At 39.0% G+C, this 23,085-nt stretch overlaps 14 non-coding genes across 14 annotated transcripts; all 14 read right to left on the bottom strand.

The window, feature by feature from the left end:
- Positions 1-117: 117 nt before the first annotated feature.
- Positions 118-189, bottom strand: trnac-gca (transfer RNA cysteine (anticodon GCA)). The gene has a single exon. It is a non-coding gene; the product is annotated as a tRNA-Cys (tRNA).
- A 1,790-nt stretch (positions 190-1,979) lies between these two features.
- trnac-gca (transfer RNA cysteine (anticodon GCA)) lies at positions 1,980-2,051 on the bottom strand. The gene has a single exon. It is a non-coding gene; the product is annotated as a tRNA-Cys (tRNA).
- A 2,721-nt stretch (positions 2,052-4,772) lies between these two features.
- trnac-gca (transfer RNA cysteine (anticodon GCA)) lies at positions 4,773-4,844 on the bottom strand. The gene has a single exon. It is a non-coding gene; the product is annotated as a tRNA-Cys (tRNA).
- A 5,516-nt stretch (positions 4,845-10,360) lies between these two features.
- Positions 10,361-10,432, bottom strand: trnac-gca (transfer RNA cysteine (anticodon GCA)). Its single transcript has one exon. It is a non-coding gene; the product is annotated as a tRNA-Cys (tRNA).
- Positions 10,433-11,291: 859 nt separating this feature from the next.
- Positions 11,292-11,363, bottom strand: trnac-gca (transfer RNA cysteine (anticodon GCA)). The gene has a single exon. It is a non-coding gene; the product is annotated as a tRNA-Cys (tRNA).
- Positions 11,364-13,155: 1,792 nt separating this feature from the next.
- trnac-gca (transfer RNA cysteine (anticodon GCA)) lies at positions 13,156-13,227 on the bottom strand. Its single transcript has one exon. It is a non-coding gene; the product is annotated as a tRNA-Cys (tRNA).
- Positions 13,228-15,012: 1,785 nt separating this feature from the next.
- trnac-gca (transfer RNA cysteine (anticodon GCA)) lies at positions 15,013-15,084 on the bottom strand. Its single transcript has one exon. It is a non-coding gene; the product is annotated as a tRNA-Cys (tRNA).
- Positions 15,085-15,941: 857 nt separating this feature from the next.
- On the bottom strand, positions 15,942-16,013 carry trnac-gca (transfer RNA cysteine (anticodon GCA)). The gene has a single exon. It is a non-coding gene; the product is annotated as a tRNA-Cys (tRNA).
- An 860-nt stretch (positions 16,014-16,873) lies between these two features.
- Positions 16,874-16,945, bottom strand: trnac-gca (transfer RNA cysteine (anticodon GCA)). The gene has a single exon. It is a non-coding gene; the product is annotated as a tRNA-Cys (tRNA).
- Positions 16,946-18,735: 1,790 nt separating this feature from the next.
- trnac-gca (transfer RNA cysteine (anticodon GCA)) lies at positions 18,736-18,807 on the bottom strand. The gene has a single exon. It is a non-coding gene; the product is annotated as a tRNA-Cys (tRNA).
- An 859-nt stretch (positions 18,808-19,666) lies between these two features.
- On the bottom strand, positions 19,667-19,738 carry trnac-gca (transfer RNA cysteine (anticodon GCA)). Its single transcript has one exon. It is a non-coding gene; the product is annotated as a tRNA-Cys (tRNA).
- An 859-nt stretch (positions 19,739-20,597) lies between these two features.
- Positions 20,598-20,669, bottom strand: trnac-gca (transfer RNA cysteine (anticodon GCA)). The gene has a single exon. It is a non-coding gene; the product is annotated as a tRNA-Cys (tRNA).
- Positions 20,670-21,527: 858 nt separating this feature from the next.
- On the bottom strand, positions 21,528-21,599 carry trnac-gca (transfer RNA cysteine (anticodon GCA)). Its single transcript has one exon. It is a non-coding gene; the product is annotated as a tRNA-Cys (tRNA).
- An 857-nt stretch (positions 21,600-22,456) lies between these two features.
- On the bottom strand, positions 22,457-22,528 carry trnac-gca (transfer RNA cysteine (anticodon GCA)). The gene has a single exon. It is a non-coding gene; the product is annotated as a tRNA-Cys (tRNA).
- Between the last annotated feature and the right edge of the window lie 557 nt (positions 22,529-23,085).

Here is a 23,085-nt window from a genome sequence, read left to right as displayed (position 1 = left end):
TTGGAACTGTCTGACTGAGAGAAAAAAGATCTAATAAGGTACATTTTAGATTGAGTAACAACTCGTGAAAAATAGCACTCCATCTCTAAAGACTGACTTAGAAAGTACATGTCTACAAGGGGGCACTAGGATTTGAACCTGGGACCTCTTGATCTGCAGTCAAATACTCTACCACTGAGCTATACCCCCTATGTCTGATGATCCAAAATTGGAATAAATGGTCTAACAAGGGCCATTTTAGATGGAGAGTTATTTTGCCTAATCAAGAACGCTCCCTCTTAGAAAACACACCAGTAATGCATTTGATTTCAAGTGGATCGAACATTTTTAACCTGACACCTCTGAATCTCAAGAGTAAAACACTACCCACTCTGTTTGGAAGCGTTTGACTGAGAGAAAAAACATCTAATGACGGACATTGTAGATTGAGTAACATAATCTAAAAAAGATTACTCCAACCGTCAAGATACACTTAGAAAGCACTTCATTTTAACTTCTCTCATTCCCCTCCCATCCGGTCCCAGCTTCATTCCATGTTGTACTGACTGTTGACATCTAGTGGAAGGCGTTTGAAGTGCAAACAGATCCATATATTACAGGGAATTGAATAGGCGATGACTGTAACAATGACCACTCTCAGAATTTTCACTTCCTGTTTGGATTTTTTCTCAGGTTTTTGCCTGCCATATGAGTTCTGTTATACTCACAGACATCATTCAAACAGTTTTAGAAGCTTGAGAGTGTTTTCTATCCAAAATTAATAATAATTTGCATATATTAGCATCTGGGACAGAGTAGGAGGCAGTTCACTATGGGCACGCAATTCATCCAAAAGTGAAAATGCTGCCCCCTATATCAAAGAAGTTAACGGGGCACCAGAATTTGAATCTGGGACCTCTTGATCTGCAGTCTATTGCACTTCCAACTTTGTTTGGAACTGTCTGACTGAGAGAAAAAAGATCTAATAAGGTACATTTTAGATTGAGTAACAACTCGTGAAAAATAGCACTCCATATCAAAAGACTGACTTAGAAAGTACATGTCTACAAAGGGGAACTAGGATTTGAACCTGGGACCTCTTCATCTGCAGTCAAATGCTCTACCACTGAGCTATACCCCCTATGTCTGATCCTCGAAAATTGGAAAAAATGGTCTAACAAGGGCCATTTTAGATGGAGAGTTATTTTGCCCAATCAAGAACGCTCCCTCTTAGAAAACACACCAGTAATGCATTTGATTTCAAGTGGATCGAACATTTTTAACCTGACACCTCTGGATCTCAAGAGTAAAACACTACCCAGTCTGTTTGGAACTGTTTGACTGAGAGAAAAAACATCTAATGACGGACATTTTAGATTGAGTAACATAATCTAAAAAAGATTACTTCAACCGTCAAGATACACTTAGAAAGCACTTCATTTTACCTTCTCTCATTCCCCTCCCATCCGGTTCCAGCTTCATTCCATGTTGTACTGACTGTTGACATCTAGTGGAAGGCGTTTGAAGTGCAAACAGATCCATATATTACAGGGAATTGAATAGGCGATGACTTTAACAATGACCACTCTCAGAATTTTCACTTCCTGTTTGGATTTTTTCTCAGGTTTTTGCCTGCCATATGAGTTCTGTTATACTCACAGACATCATTCAAACAGTTTTAGAAGCTTGAGAGTGTTTTCTATCCAAAATTAATAATAATTTGCATATATTAGCATCTGGGACAGAGTAGGAGGCAGTTCACTATGGGCACGCAATTCATCCAAAAGTGAAAATGCTGCCCCCTATATCAAAGAAGTTAACGTCGCACCAGAATTTGAATCTGGGACCTCTTGATCTGCAGTCTATTGCACTTCCAACTTCGTTTGGAACTGTCTGACTGAGAGAAAAAAGATCTAATAAGGTACATTTTAGATTGAGTAACAACTCGTGAAAAATAACACTCCATCTCTAAAGACTGACTTAGAAAGTTCATGTCTATAAGGGGGAACTAGGATTTGAACCTGGGACCTCTTGATCTGCAGTCAAATGCTCTACCACTGAGCTATACCCCCTATGTCTGATAATCCAAAATTGGAAAAAATGGTCTAACAAGGGCCATTTTAGATGGAGAGTTATTTTGCCTAATCAAGAACGCTCCCTCTTAGAAAACACACCAGTAATGCATTTGATTTCAAGTGGATCGAACATTTTTAACCTGACACCTCTGGATCTCAAGAGTAAAACACTACCCACTCTGTTTGGAACTGTTTGACTGAGAGAAAAAACATCTAATGACGGACATTTTAGATTGAGTAACATAATCTAAAAAAGATTACTCCAACCGTCAAGATACACTTAGAAAGCACTTCATTTTAACTTCTCTCATTCCCCTCCCATCCGGTCCCAGCTTCATTCCATGTTGTACTGACTGTTGACATCTAGTGGAAGGCGTTTGAAGTGCAAACAGATCCATATATTACAGGGAATTGAATAGGCGATGACTTTAACAATGACCACTCTCAGAATTTTCACTTCCTGTTTGGATTTTTTCTCAGGTTTTTGCCTGCCATATGAGTTCTGTTATACTCACAGACATCATTCAAACAGTTTTAGAAGCTTGAGAGTGTTTTCTATCCAAAATTAATAATAATTTGCATATATTAGCATCTGGGACAGAGTAGGAGGCAGTTCACTATGGGCACGCAATTCATCCAAAAGTGAAAATGCTGCCCCCTATATCAAAGAAGTTAACGGCGCACCAGAATTTGAATCTGGGACCTCTTGATCTGCAGTCTATTGCACTTCCAACTTCGTTTGGAACTGTCTGACTGAGAGAAAAAAGATCTAATGAGGTACATTTTAGATTGAGTAACAACTCGTGAAAAATAGCACTCCATCTCTAAAGACTGACTTAGAAAGTACATGTATACAAGGGGGCAATAGGATTTGAACCTGGGACCTCTTGATCTGCAGTCAAATGCTCTACCACTGAGCTATACCCCCTATGTCTGATAATCCAAAATTGGAAAAAATGGTCTAACAAGGGCCATTTTAGATGGAGAGTTATTTTGCCTAATCAAGAACGCTCCCTCTTAGAAAACACACCAGTAATGCATTTGATTTCAAGTGGATCGAACATTTTTAACCTGACACCTCTGGATCTCAAGAGTAAAACACTACCCACTCTGTTTGGAACTGTTTGACTGAGAGAAAAAACATCTAATGACGGACATTTTAGATTGAGTAACATAATCTAAAAAAGATTACTCCAACCGTCAAGATACACTTAGAAAGCACTTCATTTTAACTTCTCTCATTCCCCTCCCATCCGGTCCCAGCTTCATTCCATGTTGTACTGACTGTTGACATCTAGTGGAAGGCGTTTGAAGTGCAAACAGATCCATATATTACAGGGAATTGAATAGGCGATGACTTTAACAATGACCACTCTCAGAATTTTCACTTCCTGTTTGGATTTTTTCTCAGGTTTTTGCCTGCCATATGAGTTCTGTTATACTCACAGACATCATTCAAACAGTTTTAGAAGCTTGAGAGTGTTTTCTATCCAAAATTAATAATAATTTGCATATATTAGCATCTGGGACAGAGTAGGAGGCAGTTCACTATGGGCACGCAATTCATCCAAAAGTGAAAATGCTGCCCCCTATATCAAAGAAGTTAACGGCGCACCAGAATTTGAATCTGGGACCTCTTGATCTGCAGTCTATTGCACTTCCAACTTCGTTTGGAACTGTCTGACTGAGAGAAAAAAGATCTAATGAGGTACATTTTAGATTGAGTAACAACTCGTGAAAAATAGCACTCCATCTCTAAAGACTGACTTAGAAAGTACATGTATACAAGGGGGCAATAGGATTTGAACCTGGGACCTCTTGATCTGCAGTCAAATGCTCTACCACTGAGCTATACCCCCTATGTCTGATCCTCGAAAATTGGAAAAAATGGTCTAACAAGGGCCATTTTAGATGGAGAGTTATTTTGCCCAATCAAGAACGCTCCCTCTTGGAAAACACACCAGTAATGCATTTGATTTCAAGTGGATCGAACATTTTTAACCTGACACCTCTGGATCTCAAGAGTAAAACACTACCCACTCTGTTTGGAACTGTTTGACTGAGAGAAAAAACATCTAATGACGGACATTTTAGATTGAGTAACATAATCTAAAAAAGATTACTCCAACCGTCAAGATACACTTAGAAAGCACTTCATTTTAAGTTCTCTCATTCCCCTCCCATCCGGTCCCAGCTTCATTCCATGTTGTACTGACTGTTGACATCTAGTGGAAGGCGTTTGAAGTGCAAACAGATCCATATATTACAGGGAATTGAATAGGCGATGACTTTAACAATGACCACTCTCAGAATTTTCACTTCCTGTTTGGATTTTTTCTCAGGTTTTTGCCTGCCATATGAGTTCTGTTATACTCACAGACATCATTCAAACAGTTTTAGAAGCTTGAGAGTGTTTTCTATCCAAAATTAATAATAATTTGCATATATTAGCATCTGGGACAGAGTAGGAGGCAGTTCACTATGGGCACGCAATTCATCCAAAAGTGAAAATGCTGCCCCCTATATCAAAGAAGTTAACGGGGCACCAGAATTTGAATCTGGGACCTCTTGATCTGCAGTCTATTGCACTTCCAACTTCGTTTGGAACTGTCTGACTGAGAGAAAAAAGATCTAATAAGGTACATTTTAGATTGAGTAACAACTCGTGAAAAATAGCACTCCATCTCTAAAGACAGACTTAGAAAGTACATGTCTACAAGGGGGCACTAGGATTTGAACCTGGGACCTCTTGATCTGCAGTCAAATGCTCTACCACTGAGCTATACCCCCTATGTCTGATAATCCAAAATTGGAAAAAATGGTCTAACAAGGGCCATTTTAGATGGAGAGTTATTTTGCCTAATCAAGAACGCTCCCTCTTAGAAAACACACCAGTAATGCATTTGATTTCAAGTGGATCGAACATTTTTAACCTGACACCTCTGGATCTCAAGAGTAAAACACTACCCACTCTGTTTGGAACTGTTTGACTGAGAGAAAAAACATCTAATGACGGACATTTTAGATTGAGTAACATAATCTAAAAAAGATTACTCTAACCGTCAAGATACACTTAGAAAGCACTTCATTTTAACTTCTCTCATTCCCCTCCCATCCGGTCCCAGCTTCATTCCATGTTGTACTGACTGTTGACATCTAGTGGAAGGCGTTTGAAGTGCAAACAGATCCATATATTACAGGGAATTGAATAGGCGATGACTTTAACAATGACCACTCTCAGAATTTTCACTTCCTGTTTGGATTTTTTCTCAGGTTTTTGCCTGCCATATGAGTTCTGTTATACTCACAGACATCATTCAAACAGTTTTAGAAGCTTGAGAGTGTTTTCTATCCAAAATTAATAATAATTTGCATATATTAGCATCTGGGACAGAGTAGGAGGCAGTTCACTATGGGCACGCAATTCATCCAAAAGTGAAAATGCTGCCCCCTATATCAAAGAAGTTAACGGCGCACCAGAATTTGAATCTGGGACCTCTTGATCTGCAGTCTATTGCACTTCCAACTTCGTTTGGAACTGTCTGACTGAGAGAAAAAAGATCTAATGAGGTACATTTTAGATTGAGTAACAACTCGTGAAAAATAGCACTCCATCTCTAAAGACTGACTTAGAAAGTACATGTATACAAGGGGGCAATAGGATTTGAACCTGGGACCTCTTGATCTGCAGTCAAATGCTCTACCACTGAGCTATACCCCCTATGTCTGATCCTCGAAAATTGGAAAAAATGGTCTAACAAGGGCCATTTTAGATGGAGAGTTATTTTGCCCAATCAAGAACGCTCCCTCTTGGAAAACACACCAGTAATGCATTTGATTTCAAGTGGATCGAACATTTTTAACCTGACACCTCTGGATCTCAAGAGTAAAACACTACCCACTCTGTTTGGAACTGTTTGACTGAGAGAAAAAACATCTAATGACGGACATTTTAGATTGAGTAACATAATCTAAAAAAGATTACTCCAACCGTCAAGATACACTTAGAAAGCACTTCATTTTAAGTTCTCTCATTCCCCTCCCATCCGGTCCCAGCTTCATTCCATGTTGTACTGACTGTTGACATCTAGTGGAAGGCGTTTGAAGTGCAAACAGATCCATATATTACAGGGAATTGAATAGGCGATGACTTTAACAATGACCACTCTCAGAATTTTCACTTCCTGTTTGGATTTTTTCTCAGGTTTTTGCCTGCCATATGAGTTCTGTTATACTCACAGACATCATTCAAACAGTTTTAGAAGCTTGAGAGTGTTTTCTATCCAAAATTAATAATAATTTGCATATATTAGCATCTGGGACAGAGTAGGAGGCAGTTCACTATGGGCACGCAATTCATCCAAAAGTGAAAATGCTGCCCCCTATATCAAAGAAGTTAACGGGGCACCAGAATTTGAATCTGGGACCTCTTGATCTGCAGTCTATTGCACTTCCAACTTCGTTTGGAACTGTCTGACTGAGAGAAAAAAGATCTAATAAGGTACATTTTAGATTGAGTAACAACTCGTGAAAAATAGCACTCCATCTCTAAAGACTGACTTAGAAAGTACATGTCTACAAGGGGGCACTAGGATTTAAACCTGGGACCTCTTGATCTGCAGTCAAATGCTCTACCGCTGAGCTATACCCCCTATGTCTGATCATCCAAAATTGGAAAAAATGGTCTAACAAGGGCCATTTTAGATGGAGAGTTATTTTGCCTAATCAAGAACGCTCCCTCTTAGAAAACACACCAGTAATGCATTTGATTTCAAGTGGATCGAACATTTTTAACCTGACACCTCTGGATCTCAAGAGTAAAACACTACCCACTCTGTTTGGAACTGTTTGACTGAGAGAAAAAACATCTAATGACGGACATTTTAGATTGAGTAACATAATCTAAAAAAGATTACTCCAACCGTCAAGATACACTTAGAAAGCACTTCATTTTAACTTCTCTCATTCCCCTCCCATCCGGTCCCAGCTTCATTCCATGTTGTACTGACTGTTGACATCTAGTGGAAGGCGTTTGAAGTGCAAACAGATCCATATATATTACAGAGAATTGAATAGGCGATGACTTTAACAATGACCACTCTCAGAATTTTCACTTCCTGTTTGGATTTTTTCTCAGGTTTTTGCCTGCCATATGAGTTCTGTTATACTCACAGACATCATTCAAACAGTTTTAGAAGCTTGAGAGTGTTTTCTATCCAAAATTAATAATCATTTGCATATATTAGCATCTGGGACAGAGTAGGAGGCAGTTCACTATGGGCATGCAATTCATCCAAAAGTGAAAATGCTGCCCCCTATATCAAAAAAGTTAACGGCGCACCAGAATTTGAATCTGGGACCTCTTGATCTGCAGTCTATTGCACTTCCAACTTCGTTTGGAACTGTCTGACTGAGAGAAAAAAGATCTAATGAGGTACATTTTAGATTGAGTAACAACTCGTGAAAAATAGCACTCCATCTCTAAAGACTGACTTAGAAAGTACATGTATACAAGGGGGCAATAGGATTTGAACCTGGGACCTCTTGATCTGCAGTCAAATGCTCTACCACTGAGCTATACCCCCTATGTCTGATCCTCGAAAATTGGAAAAAATGGTCTAACAAGGGCCATTTTAGATGGAGAGTTATTTTGCCCAATCAAGAACGCTCCCTCTTGGAAAACACACCAGTAATGCATTTGATTTCAAGTGGATCGAACATTTTTAACCTGACACCTCTGGATCTCAAGAGTAAAACACTACCCACTCTGTTTGGAACTGTTTGACTGAGAGAAAAAACATCTAATGACGGACATTTTAGATTGAGTAACATAATCTAAAAAAGATTACTCCAACCGTCAAGATACACTTAGAAAGCACTTCATTTTAAGTTCTCTCATTCCCCTCCCATCCGGTCCCAGCTTCATTCCATGTTGTACTGACTGTTGACATCTAGTGGAAGGCGTTTGAAGTGCAAACAGATCCATATATTACAGGGAATTGAATAGGCGATGACTTTAACAATGACCACTCTCAGAATTTTCACTTCCTGTTTGGATTTTTTCTCAGGTTTTTGCCTGCCATATGAGTTCTGTTATACTCACAGACATCATTCAAACAGTTTTAGAAGCTTGAGAGTGTTTTCTATCCAAAATTAATAATAATTTGCATATATTAGCATCTGGGACAGAGTAGGAGGCAGTTCACTATGGGCACGCAATTCATCCAAAAGTGAAAATGCTGCCCCCTATATCAAAGAAGTTAACGGGGCACCAGAATTTGAATCTGGGACCTCTTGATCTGCAGTCTATTGCACTTCCAACTTCGTTTGGAACTGTCTGACTGAGAGAAAAAAGATCTAATAAGGTACATTTTAGATTGAGTAACAACTCGTGAAAAATAGCACTCCATCTCTAAAGACTGACTTAGAAAGTACATGTCTACAAGGGGGCACTAGGATTTAAACCTGGGACCTCTTGATCTGCAGTCAAATGCTCTACCGCTGAGCTATACCCCCTATGTCTGATCATCCAAAATTGGAAAAAATGGTCTAACAAGGGCCATTTTAGATGGAGAGTTATTTTGCCTAATCAAGAACGCTCCCTCTTAGAAAACACACCAGTAATGCATTTGATTTCAAGTGGATCGAACATTTTTAACCTGACACCTCTGGATCTCAAGAGTAAAACACTACCCACTCTGTTTGGAACTGTTTGACTGAGAGAAAAAACATCTAATGACGGACATTTTAGATTGAGTAACATAATCTAAAAAAGATTACTCCAACCGTCAAGATACACTTAGAAAGCACTTCATTTTAACTTCTCTCATTCCCCTCCCATCCGGTCCCAGCTTCATTCCATGTTGTACTGACTGTTGACATCTAGTGGAAGGCGTTTGAAGTGCAAACAGATCCATATATATTACAGAGAATTGAATAGGCGATGACTTTAACAATGACCACTCTCAGAATTTTCACTTCCTGTTTGGATTTTTTCTCAGGTTTTTGCCTGCCATATGAGTTCTGTTATACTCACAGACATCATTCAAACAGTTTTAGAAGCTTGAGAGTGTTTTCTATCCAAAATTAATAATCATTTGCATATATTAGCATCTGGGACAGAGTAGGAGGCAGTTCACTATGGGCATGCAATTCATCCAAAAGTGAAAATGCTGCCCCCTATATCAAAAAAGTTAACGGCGCACCAGAATTTGAATCTGGGACCTCTTGATCTGCAGTCTATTGCACTTCCAACTTTGTTTGGAACTGTCTGACTGAGAGAAAAAAGATCTAATAAGGTACATTTTAGATTGAGTAACAACTCCTGAAAAATAGCACTCCATCTCTAAAAACTGACTTAGAAAGTACATGTCTACAAGGGGGCACTAGGATTTGAACCTGGGACCTCTTGATCTGCAGTCAAATGCTCTAGCACTGAGCTATACCCCGTATGTCTGATGAGCCAAAATTGGAAAAAATGGTCTAACAAGGGCCATTTTAGATGGAGAGTTATTTTACCCAATCAAGAACGCTCCCTCTTAGAAAACACACCAGTAATGCATTTGATTTCAAGTGGATCGAACATTTTTAACCTGACACCTCTGGATCTCAAGAGTAAAACACTACCCACTCTGTTTGGAAGTGTTTGACTGAGAGAAAAACCATCTAATGACGGACATTTTAGATTGAGTAACATAATCTAAAAAAGATTACTCCAACCGTCAAGACACTTAGAAAGCACTTCATTTTAACTTCTCTCATTCCCCTCCCATCCGGTCCCAGCTTCATTCCATGTTGTACTGACTGTTGACATCTAGTGGAAGGCGTTTGAAGTGCAAACAGATCCATATATTACAGAGAATTGAATAGGCGATGACTTTAACAATGACCACTCTCAGAATTTTCACTTCCTGTTTGGATTTCTTCTCAGGTTTTTGCCTGCCATATGAGTTCTGTTATACTCACAGACATCATTCAAACAGTTTTAGAAGCTTGAGAGTGTTTTCTATCCAAAATAATAATAATTTGCATATATTAGCATCTGGGACAGAGTAGGAGGCAGTTCACTATGGGCATGCAATTCATCCAAAAGTGAAAATGCTGCCCCCTATATCAAAGAAGTTAACGGCGCACCAGAATTTGAATCTGGGACCTCTTGATCTGCAGTCTATTGCACTTCCAACTTCGTTTGGAACTGTCTGACTGAGAGAAAAAAAGATCTAATAAGGTACATTTTAGATTGAGTAACAACTCGTGAAAAATAGCACTCCATCTCTAAAGACTGACTTAGAAAGTACATGTCTACAAGGGGGCACTAGGATTTGAACCTGGGACCTCTTGATCTGCAGTCAAATGCTCTACCACTGAGCTATACCCCCTATGTCTGATTCTCCAAAATTGGAAAAAATGGTCTAACAAGGGCCATTTTAGATGGAGAGTTATTTTGCCCAATCAAGAACGCTCCCTCTTAGAAAACACACCAGTAATGCATTTGATTTCAAGTGGATCGAACATTTTTAACCTGACACCTCTGGATCTCAAGAGTAAAACACTACCCACTCTGTTTGGAACTGTTTGACTGAGAGAAAAAACATTTAATGACGGACATTTTAGATTGAGTAACATAATCTAAAAAAGATTACTCCAACCGTCAAGATACACTTAGAAAGCACTTCATTTTAACTTCGCTCATTCCCCTCCCATCCGGTCCCAGCTTCATTCCATGTTGTACTGACTGTTGACATCTAGTGGAAGGCGTTTGAAGTGCAAACAGATCCATATATTACAGGGAATTGAATAGGTGATGACTTTAACAATGACCACTCTCAGAATTTTCACTTCCTGTTTGGATTTTTTCTCAGGTTTTTGCCTGCCATATGAGTTCTGTTATACTCACAGACATCATTCAAACAGTTTTAGAAGCTTGAGAGTGTTTTCTATCCAAAATTAATAATAATTTGCATATATTAGCATCTGGGACAGAGTAGGAGGCAGTTCACTATGGGCACGCAATTCATCCAAAAGTGAAAATGCTGCCCCCTATATCAAAGAAGTTAACGGCGCACCAGAATTTGAATCTGGGACCTCTTGATCTGCAGTCTATTGCACTTCCAACTTCGTTTGGAACTGTCTGACTGAGAGAAAAAAGATCTAATAAGGTACATTTTAGATTGAGTAACAACTCGTGAAAAATAGCACTCCATCTCTAAAGACTGACTTAGAAAGTACATGTCTACAAAGGGGCACTAGGATTTGAACCTGGGACCTCTTGATCTGCAGTCAAATGCTCTACCACTGAGCTATACCCCCTATGTCTGATCCTCCAAAATTGGAAAAAATGGTCTAACAAGGGCCATTTTAGATGGAGAGTTATTTTGCCCAATCAAGAACGCTCCCTCTTAGATAACACACCAGTAATGCATTTGATTTCAAGTGGATCGAACATTTTTAACCTGACACCTCTGGATCTCAAGAGTAAAACACTACCCACTCTGTTTGGAACTGTTTGACTGAGAGAAAAACCATCTAATGACGGACATTTTAGATTGAGTAACATAATCTAAAAAAGATTACTTCAACCGTCAAGATACACTTAGAAAGCACTTCATTTTAACTTCTCTCATTCCCCTCCCATCCGGTCCCAGCCTCATTCCATGTTGTACTGACTGTTGACATCTAGTGGAAGGCGTTTGAAGTGCAAACAGATCCATATATTACAGGGAATTGAATAGGCGATGACTTTAACAATGACCACTCTCAGAATTTTCACTTCCTGTTTGGATTTTTTCTCAGGTTTTTGCCTGCCATATGAGTTCTGTTATACTCACAGACATCATTCAAACAGTTTTAGAAGCTTGAGAGTGTTTTCTATCCAAAATTAATAATAATTTGCATATATTAGCATCTGGGACAGAGTAGAAGGCAGTTCACTATGGGCACGCAATTCATCCAAAAGTGAAAATGCTGCCCCCTATATCAAAGAAGTTAACGGCGCACCAGAATTTGAATCTGGGACCTCTTGATCTGCAGTCTATTGCACTTCCAACTTCGTTTGGAACTGTCTGACTGAGAGAAAAAAGATCTAATAAGGTACATTTTAGATTGAGTAACAACTCGTGAAAAATAGCACTCCATCTCTAAAGACTGACTTAGAAAGCACATGTCTACAAGGGGGCACTAGGATTTAAACCTGGGACCTCTTGATCTGCAGTCAAATGCTCTACCGCTGAGCTATACCCCCTATGTCTGATCATCCAAAATTGGAAAAAATGGTCTAACAAGGGCCATTTTAGATGGAGAGTTATTTTGCCTAATCAAGAACGCTCCCTCTTAGAAAACACACCAGTAATGCATTTGATTTCAAGTGGATCGAACATTTTTAACCTGACACCTCTGGATCTCAAGAGTAAAACACTACCCACTCTGTTTGGAACTGTTTGACTGAGAGAAAAAACATCTAATGACGGACATTTTAGATTGAGTAACATAATCTAAAAAAGATTACTCCAACCGTCAAGATACACTTAGAAAGCACTTCATTTTAACTTCTCTCATTCCCCTCCCATCCGGTCCCAGCTTCATTCCATGTTGTACTGACTGTTGACATCTAGTGGAAGGCGTTTGAAGTGCAAACAGATCCATATATATTACAGAGAATTGAATAGGCGATGACTTTAACAATGACCACTCTCAGAATTTTCACTTCCTGTTTGGATTTTTTCTCAGGTTTTTGCCTGCCATATGAGTTCTGTTATACTCACAGACATCATTCAAACAGTTTTAGAAGCTTGAGAGTGTTTTCTATCCAAAATTAATAATCATTTGCATATATTAGCATCTGGGACAGAGTAGGAGGCAGTTCACTATGGGCATGCAATTCATCCAAAAGTGAAAATGCTGCCCCCTATATCAAAAAAGTTAACGGCGCACCAGAATTTGAATCTGGGACCTCTTGATCTGCAGTCTATTGCACTTCCAACTTTGTTTGGAACTGTCTGACTGAGAGAAAAAAGATCTAATAAGATACATTTTAGATTGAGTAACAACTCCTGAAAAATAGCACTCCATCTCTAAAAACTGACTTAGAAAGTACATGTCTACAAGGGGGCACTAGGATTTGAACCTGGGACCTCTTGATCTGCAGTCAAATGCTCTACCGCTGAGCTATACCCCCTATGTCTGATCATTCAAAATTGGAAAAAATGGTCTAACAAGGGCCATTTTAGATGGAGAGTTATTTTGCCTAATCAAGAATGCTCCCTCGTAGAAAACACACCAGTAATGCATTTGATTTCAAGTGGATCGAACATTTTTAACCTGACACCTCTGGATCTCAAGAGTAAAACACTACCCACTCTGTTTGGAAGTGTTTGACTGAGAGAAAAACCATCTAATGACGGACATTTTAGATTGAGTAACATAATCTAAAAAAGATTACTCCAACCGTCAAGACACTTAGAAAGCACTTCATTTTAACTTCTCTCATTCACCTCCCATCCGGTCCCAGCTTCATTCCATGTTGTACTGACTGTTGACATCTAGTGGAAGGCGTTTGAAGTGCAAACAGATCCATATATTACAGAGAATTGAATAGGCGATGACTTAAACAATGACCACTCTCAGAATTTTCACTTCCTGTTTGGATTTTTTCTCAGGTTTTTGCCTGCCATATGAGTTCTGTTATACTCACAGACATCATTCAAACAGTTTTAGAAGCTTGAGAGTGTTTTCTATCCAAAATAATAATAATTTGCATATATTAGCATCTGGGACAGAGTAGGAGGCAGTTCACTATGGGCATGCAATTCATCCAAAAGTGAAAATGCTGCCCCCTATATCAAAAAAGTTAACGGCGCACCAGAATTTGAATCTGGGACCTCTTGATCTGCAGTCTATTGCACTTCCAACTTTGTTTGGAACTGTCTGACTGAGAGAAAAAAGATCTAATAAGGTACATTTTAGATTGAGTAACAACTCCTGAAAAATAGCACTCCATCTCTAAAAACTGACTTAGAAAGTACATGTCTACAAGGGGGCACTAGGATTTGAACCTGGGACCTCTTGATCTGCAGTCAAATGCTCTAGCACTGAGCTATACCCCTTATGTCTGATGATCCAAAATTGGAAAAAATGGTCTAACAAGGGCCATTTTAGATGGAGAGTTATTTTACCTAATCAAGAACGCTCCCTCTTAGAAAACACACCAGTAATGCATTTGATTTCAAGTGGATCGAACATTTTTAACCTGACACCTCTGGATCTCAAGAGTAAAACACTACCCACTCTGTTTGGAAGTGTTTGACTGAGAGAAAAACCATCTAATGACGGACATTTTAGATTGAGTAACATAATCTAAAAAAGATTACTCCAACCGTCAAGACACTTAGAAAGCACTTAATTTTAACTTCTCTCATTCCCCTCCCATCCGGTCCCAGCTTCATTCCATGTTGTACTGACTGTTGACATCTAGTGGAAGGCGTTTGAAGTGCAAACAGATCCATATATTACAGAGAATTGAATAGGCGATGACTTAAACAATGACCACTCTCAGAATTTTCACTTCCTGTTTGGATTTTTTCTCAGGTTTTTGCCTGCCATATGAGTTCTGTTATACTCACAGACATCATTCAAACAGTTTTAGAAGCTTGAGAGTGTTTTCTATCCAAAATTAATAATAATTTGCATATATTAGCATCTGGGACAGAGTAGGAGGCAGTTCACTATGGGCACGCAATTCATCCAAAAGTGAAAATGCTGCCCCCTATATCAAAGAAGTTAACGGCGCACCAGAATTTGAATCTGGGACCTCTTGATCTGCAGTCTATTGCACTTCCAACTTTGTTTGGAACTGTCTGACTGAGAGAAAAAATATCTAATAAGGTACATTTTAGATTGAGTAACAACTCCTGAAAAATAGCACTCCATCTCTAAAGACTGACTTAGAAAGTACATGTCTACAAGGGGGCACTAGGATTTGAACCTGGGACCTCTTGATCTGCAGTCAAATGCTCTACCACTGAGCTATACCCCCTATGTCTGATGATCCAAAATTCGAAAAAATTGTATAACAAGGGCCATTTTAGATGGAGAGTTATTTTACCTAATCAAGAACGCTCCCTCTTAGAAAACACACCAGTAATGCATTTGATTTCAAGTGGATCGAACATTTTTAACCTGACACCTCTGGATCTCAAGAGTAAAACACTACCCACTCTGTTTGGAACTGTTTGACTGAGAGAAAAAACATCTAATGACGGATATTTTAGATTGAGTAACATAATCTAAAAAAGATTACTCCAACCGTCAAGATACACTTAGAAAGCACTTCATTTTAACTTCTCTCATTCCCCTCCCATCCGGTCCCAGCTTCATTCCATGTTGTACTGACTGTTGACATCTAGTGGAAGGCGTTTGAAGTGCAAACAGATCCATATATTACAGGGAATTGAATAGGCGATGACTTTAACAATGACCACTCAGAATTTTCACTTCCTGTTTGGATTTTTTCTCAGGTTTTTGCCTGCCATATGAGTTCTGTTATACTCACAGACATCATTCAAACAGTTTTAGAAGCTTGAGAGTGTTTTCTATCCAAAATTAATAATCATTTGCATATATTAGCATCTGGGACAGAGTAGGAGGCATTTCACTATGGGCACGCAATTCATCCAAAAGTGAAAATGCTGCCCCCTATATCAAAGAAGTTAACGGCGCACCAGAATTTGAATCTGGGACCTCTTGATCTGCAGTCTATTGCACTTCCAACTTCGTTTGGTACTGTCTGACTGAGAGAAAAAAGATCTAATAATGTACATTTTAGATTGAGTAACAACTCGTGAAAAATAGCACTCCATCTCTAAAGACTGACTTAGAAAGTACATGTCTACAAGGGGGCACTAGGATTTGAACCTGGGACCTCTTGATCTGCAGTCAAATGCTCTACCACTGAGCTATACCCCCTATATCTGATTCTCCAAAATTGGAAAAAATGGTCTAACAAGGGCCATTTTAGATGGAGAGTTATTTTGCCCAATCAAGAACGCTCCCTCTTAGAAAACACACCAGTAATGCATTTGATTTCAAGTGGATCGAACATTTTTAACCTGACACCTCTGGATCTCAAGAATAAAACACTACCCACTCTGTTTGGAACTGTTTGACTGAGAGAAAAAACATTTAATGACGGACATTTTAGATTGAGTAACATAATCTAAAAAAGATTACTCCAACCGTCAAGATACACTTAGAAAGCACTTCATTTTAACTTCTCTCATTCCCCTCCCATCCGGTCCCAGCTTCATTCCATGTTGTACTGACTGTTGACATCTAGTGGAAGGCGTTTGAAGTGCAAACAGATCCATATATTACAGGGAATTGAATAGGTGATGACTTTAACAATGACCACTCTCAGAATTTTCCCTTCCTGTTTGGATTTTTTCTCAGGTTTTTGCCTGCCATATGAGTTCTGTTATACTCACAGACATCATTCAAACAGTTTTAGAAGCTTGAGAGTGTTTTCTATCCAAAATTAATAATAATTTGCATATATTAGCATCTGGGACAGAGTAGGAGGCAGTTCACTATGGGCACGCAATTCATCCAAAAGTGAAAATGCTGCCCTCTATATCAAAGAAGTTAACGGCGCACCAGAATTTGAATCTGGGACCTCTTGATCTGCAGTCTATTGCACTTCCAACTTCGTTTGGAACTGTCTGACTGAGAGAAAAAAATATCTAATAAGGTACATTTTAGATTGAGTAACAACTAGTGAAAAATAGCACTCCATCTCTAAAGACTGACTTAGAAAGTACATGTCTACAAGGGGGCACTAGGATTTGAACCTGGGACCTCTTGATCTGCAGTCAAATGCTCTACCACTGAGCTATACCCCCTATTTCTGATCCTCCAAAAATGGAAAAAATGGTCTAACAAGGGCCATTTTAGATGGAGAGTTATTTTGCCCAATCAAGAACGCTCCCTCTTAGAAAACACACCAGTAATGCATTTGATTTCAAGTGGATCGAACATTTTTAACCTGACACCTCTGGATCTCAAGAGTAAAACACTACCCACTCTGTTTGGAAGTGTTTGACTGAGAGAAAAACCATCTAATGACGGACATTTTAGATTGAGTAACATAATCTAAAAAAGATTACTCCAACCGTCAAGATACACTTAGAAAGCACTTCATTTTAACTTCTCTCATTCCCCTCCCATCCGGTCCCAGCTTCATTCCATGTTGTACTGACTGTTGACATCTAGTGTAAGGCGTTTTTTAGTGCAATCAGATCCATATATTACAGCGAATTGAATAAGCGAAGACTTTAACAATGACCACTCTCAGAATTTTTACTTCCTGTTTGGATTTTTTCTCAGGTTTTTGCCTGCCATATGAGTTCTGTTATACTCACAGACATCATTCAAACAGTTTTAGAAGCTTGAGAGTGTTTCTATCCAAAATTAACAATAATTTGCATATATTAGCATCTGGGACAGAGTAGGAGGCAGTTCACTATGGGCACGCAATTCATCCAAAAGTGAAAATGCTGCCCCCTATATCAAAGAAGTTAACGGCGCACCAGAATTTGAATCTGGGACCTCTTGATCTGCAGTCTATTGCACTTCCAACTTCGTTTGGAACTGTCTGACTGAGAGAAAAAAGATCTAATAAGGTACATTTTAGATTGAGTAACAACTCGTGAAAAATAGCACTCCATCTCTAAAGACTGACTTAGAAAGTACATGTCTACAAGGGGTCACTAGGATTTGAACCTGGGACTTCTTGATCTGCAGTCAAATGCTCTACCACTGAGCTATACCCCCAATGTCTGATGACCCAAAATTGGAAAAAATGGTCTAACAAGGGCCATTTTAGATGGAGATTTATTTTACCTAATCAAGAACGCTCCCTCTTAGAAAACACACCAGTAATGCATTTGATTTCAAGTGGATCAAACATTTTTAACCTGACACTTCTGGATCTCAAGAGTAAAACACTACCCACTCTGTTTGGAACTGTTTGACTGAGAGAAAAACCATCTAATGACGGACATTTTAGATTGAGTAACATAATCTAAAAAAGATTACTCCAACCGTCAAGATACACTTAGAAAGCACTTCATTTTAAGTTCTCTCATTCCCCTCCCATCCGGTCCCAGCTTCATTCCATGTTGTACTGACTGTTGACATCTAGTGGAAGGCGTTTGAAGTGCAAACAGATCCATATATTACAGCGAATTGAATAGGCGAAGACTTTAACAATGACCACTCTCAGAATTTTTACTTCCTGTTTGGATTTTTTCTCAGGTTTTTGCCTGCCATATGAGTTCTGTTATACTCACCAACATCATTCAAACAGTTTTAGAAGCTTGAGAGTGTTTTCTATCCAAAATTAATAATAATTTGCATATATTAGCATCTGGGACAGAGTAGGAGGCAGTTCACTATGGGCACGCAATTCATCCAAAAGTGAAAATGCTGCCCCCTATATCAAAGAAGTTAACGGCACAAAAGAATTTGAATCTGGGACCTCTTGATCTGCAGTCTATTGCACTTCCAACTTCGTTTGGAACTGTCTGACTGAGAGAAAAAAGATCTAATAAGGTACAATTTAGATTGAGTAACAACTCGTGAAAAATAGCACTCCATCTCTAAAGACTGACTTAGAAAGTACATGTCTACAAGGGGGCACTAGGATTTGAACCTGGGACCTCTTGATCTGCAGTCAAATGCTCTACCACTGAGCTATACCCCCTATGTCTGATTCTCCAAAATTGGAAAAAATGGTCTAACAAGGGCCATTTTAGATGGAGAGTTATTTTACCTAATCAAGAACGCTCCCTCTTAGAAAACACACCAGTAATGCATTTGATTTCAAGTGGATCGAACATTTTTAACCTGACACCTCTGGATCTCAAGAGTAAAACACTACCCACTCTGTTTGGAACTGTTTGACTGAGAGAAAAAACATCTAATGACGGATATTTTAGATTGAGTAACATAATCTAAAAAAGATTACTCCAACCGTCAAGATACACTTAGAAAGCACTTCATTTTAACTTCTCTCATTCCCCTCCCATATGGTCCCAGCTTCATTCCATGTTGTACTGACTGTTGACATCTAGTGGAAGGCGTTTGAAGTGCAAACAGATCCATATATTACAGGGAATTGAATAGGCGATGACTTTAACAATGACCACTCTCAGAATTTTCACTTCCTGTTTGGATTTTTTCTCAGGTTTTTGCCTGCAATATGAGTTCTGTTATACTCACAGACATCATTCAAACAGTTTTAGAAGCTTGAGAGTGTTTTCTATCCACAATTAATAATACTTTGCATATATTAGCATCTGGGACAGAGTAGGAGGCAGTTCACTATGGGCACGCAATTCATCCAAAAGTGAAAATGCTGCCCCCTATATCAAAGAAGTTAACGGGGCACCAGAATTTGAATCTGGGACCTCTTGATCTGCAGTCTATTGCACTTCCAACTTCGTTTGGAACTGTCTGACTGAGAGAAAAAAGATCTAATAAGGTACATTTTAGATTGAGTAACAACTCCTGAAAAATAGCACTCCATCTCTAAAGACTGACTTAGAAAGTAAATGTCTACAAAGGGGCACTAGGATTTGAACCTGGGACCTCTTGATCTGCAGTCAAATGCTCTACCACTGAGCTATACCCCCTATATATGACGATCCAAAATTGGAAAAAATGGTCTAACAAGGGCCATTTTAGATGGAGAGTTATTTTACCTAATCAAGAACGCTCCTTCTTAGAAAACACACCAGTAATGCATTTGATTTCAAGTGGATCGAACATTTTTAACCTGACACCTCTGGATCTCAAGAGTAAAACACTACCCACTCTGTTTGGAACTGTTTGACTGAGAGAAAAACCATCTAATGACGGACATTTTAGATTGAGTAACATAATCTAAAAGAGATTACTCCAACCGTCAAGATACACTTAGAAAGCACTTCATTTTAAGTTCTCTCATTCCCCTCCCATCCGGTCCCAGCTTCATTCCATGTTGTACTGACTGTTGACATCTAGTGGAAGGTGTTTGAAGTGCAAACAGATCCATATATTACAGGGAATTGAATAGGCGATGACTTTAACAATGACCACTCTCAGAATTTTCACTTCCTGTTTGGATTTTTTCTCAGGTTTTTGCCTGCAATATGAGTTCTGTTATACTCACAGACATCATTCAAACAGTTTTAGAAGCTTGAGAGTGTTTTCTATCCACAATTAATAATACTTTGCATATATTAGCATCTGGGACAGAGTAGGAGGCAGTTCACTATGGGCACGCAATTCATCCAAAAGTGAAAATGCTGCCCCCTATATCAAAGAAGTTAACGGGGCACCAGAATTTGAATCTGGGACCTCTTGATCTGCAGTCTATTGCACTTCCAACTTCGTTTGGAACTGTCTGACTGAGAGAAAAAAGATCTAATAAGGTACATTTTAGATTGAGTAACAACTCGCGAAAAATAGCACTCCATCTCTAAAGACTGACTTAGAAAGTACATGTCTACAAGGGGGCACTAGGATTTGAACCTGGGACCTCTTGATCTGCAGTCAAATGCTCTACCACTGAGCTATACCCCCTATATCTGATCCTCCAAAATTGGAAAAAATGGTCTAACAAGGGCCATTTTAGATGGAGAGTTATTTTGCCCAATCAAGAACGCTCCCTCTTAGAAAACACACCAGTAATGCATTTGATTTCAAGTGGATCGAACATTTTTAACCTGACACCTCTGGATCTCAAGAGTAAAACACTACCCACTCTGTTTGGAAGTGTTTGACTGAGAGAAAAACCATCTAATGACGGACATTTTAGATTGAGTAACATAATCTAAAAAAGATTACTCCAACCGTCAAGATACACTTAGAAAGCACTTCATTTTAACTTCTCTCATTCCCCTCCCATCCGGTCCCAGCTTCATTCCATGTTGTACTGACTGTTGACATCTAGTGGAAGGCGTTTGAAGTGCAAACAGATCCATATATTACAGGGAATTGAATAGGTGATGACTTTAACAATGACCACTCTCAGAATTTTCACTTCCTGTTTGGATTTTTTCTCAGGTTTTTGCCTGCAATATGAGTTCTGTTATACTCACAGACATCATTCAAACAGTTTTAGAAGCTTGAGAGTGTTTCTATCCACAATTAATAATACTTTGCATATATTAGCATCTGGGACAGAGTAGGAGGCAGTTCACTATGGGCACGCAATTCATCCAAAAGTGAAAATGCTGCCCCCTATATCAAAGAAGTTAACGGCGCACCAGAATTTGAATCTGGGACCTCTTGATCTGCAGTCTATTGCACTTCCAACTTCGTTTGGAACTGTCTGACTGAGAGAAAAAAGATCTAATAAGGTACATTTTAGATTGAGTAACAACTCGTGAAAAATAGCACTCCATCTCTAAAGACTGACTTAGAAAGTACATGTCTACAAAGGGGCACTAGGATTTGAACCTGGGACCTCTTGATCTGCAGTCAAATGCTCTACCACTGAGCTATACCCCCTATGTCTGATAAACCAAAATTGGAAAAAATGGTCTAACAAGGGCCATTTTAGATGGAGAGTTATTTTACCTAATCAAGAACGCTCCCTCTTAGAAAACACACCAGTAATGCATTTGATTTCAAGTGGATCGAACATTTTTAACCTGACACCTCTGGATCTCAAGAGTAAAACACTACCCACTCTGTTTGGAACTGTTTGACTGAGAGAAAAAACATCTAATGACGGACATTTTAGATTGAGTAACATAATCTAAAAAAGATTACTCCAACCGTCAAGATACACTTAGAAAGCACTTCATTTTAAGTTCTCTCATTCCCCTCCCATCCGGTCCCAGCTTCATTCCATGTTGTACTGACTGTTGACATCTAGTGGAAGGCGTTTGAAGTGCAAACAGATCCATATATTACAGGGAATTGAATAGGCGATGACTTTAACAATGACCACTCAGTATTTTCACTTCCTGTTTGGATTTTTTCTCAGGTTTTTGCCTGCCATATGAGTTCTGTTATACTCACAGACATCATTCAAACAGTTTTAGAAGCTTGAGAGTGTTTTCTTTCCAAAATTAATAATAATTTGCATATATTAGCATCTGGGACAGAGTAGGAGGCAGTTCACTATGGGCACGCAATTCATCCAAAAGTGAAAATGCTGCCCCCTATATCAAAGAAGTTAACGGCGCACCAGAATTTGAATCTGGGACCTCTTGATCTGCAGTCTATTGCACTTCCAACTTCGTTTGGAACTGTCTGACTGAGAGAAAAAAGATCTAATAAGGTACATTTTAGATTGAGTAACAACTCCTGAAAAATAGCACTCCATCTCTAAAGACTGACTTAGAAAGTACATGTCTACAAGGGGGCACTAGGATTTGAACCTGGGACCTCTTGATCTGCAGTCAAATGCTCTACCACTGAGCTATACCCCCTATATATGACGATCCAAAATTGGAAAAAATGGTCTAACAAGGGCCATTTTAGATGGAGAGTTATTTTACCTAATCAAGAACGCTCCTTCTTAGAAAACACACCAGTAATGCATTTGATTTCAAGTGGATCGAACATTTTTAACCTGACACCTCTGGATCTCAAGAGTAAAACACTACCCACTCTGTTTGGAACTGTTTGACTGAGAGAAAAACCATCTAATGACGGACATTTTAGATTGAGTAACATAATCTAAAAGAGATTACTCCAACCGTCAAGATACACTTAGAAAGCACTTCATTTTAAGTTCTCTCATTCCCCTCCCATCCGGTCCCAGCTTCATTCCATGTTGTACTGACTGTTGACATCTAGTGGAAGGCGTTTGAAGTGCAAACAGATCCATATATTACAGGGAATTGAATAGGCGATGACTTTAACAATGACCACCTCAGAATTTTCACTTCCTGTTTGGATTTTTTCTCAGGTTTTTGCCTGCCAAATGAGTTCTGTTATACTCACAGACATCATTCAAACAGTTTTAGAAGCTTGAGAGTGTTTT

The sequence above is a fragment of the Salvelinus fontinalis genome, chromosome 29, assembly GCF_029448725.1.
Source record: "Salvelinus fontinalis isolate EN_2023a chromosome 29, ASM2944872v1, whole genome shotgun sequence".
NCBI lineage: Eukaryota > Metazoa > Chordata > Actinopteri > Salmoniformes > Salmonidae > Salvelinus > Salvelinus fontinalis.
The sequence above is the reverse complement of the archived record's forward strand: the minus strand, read 5'-3'. Positions and strand labels throughout refer to the sequence as shown.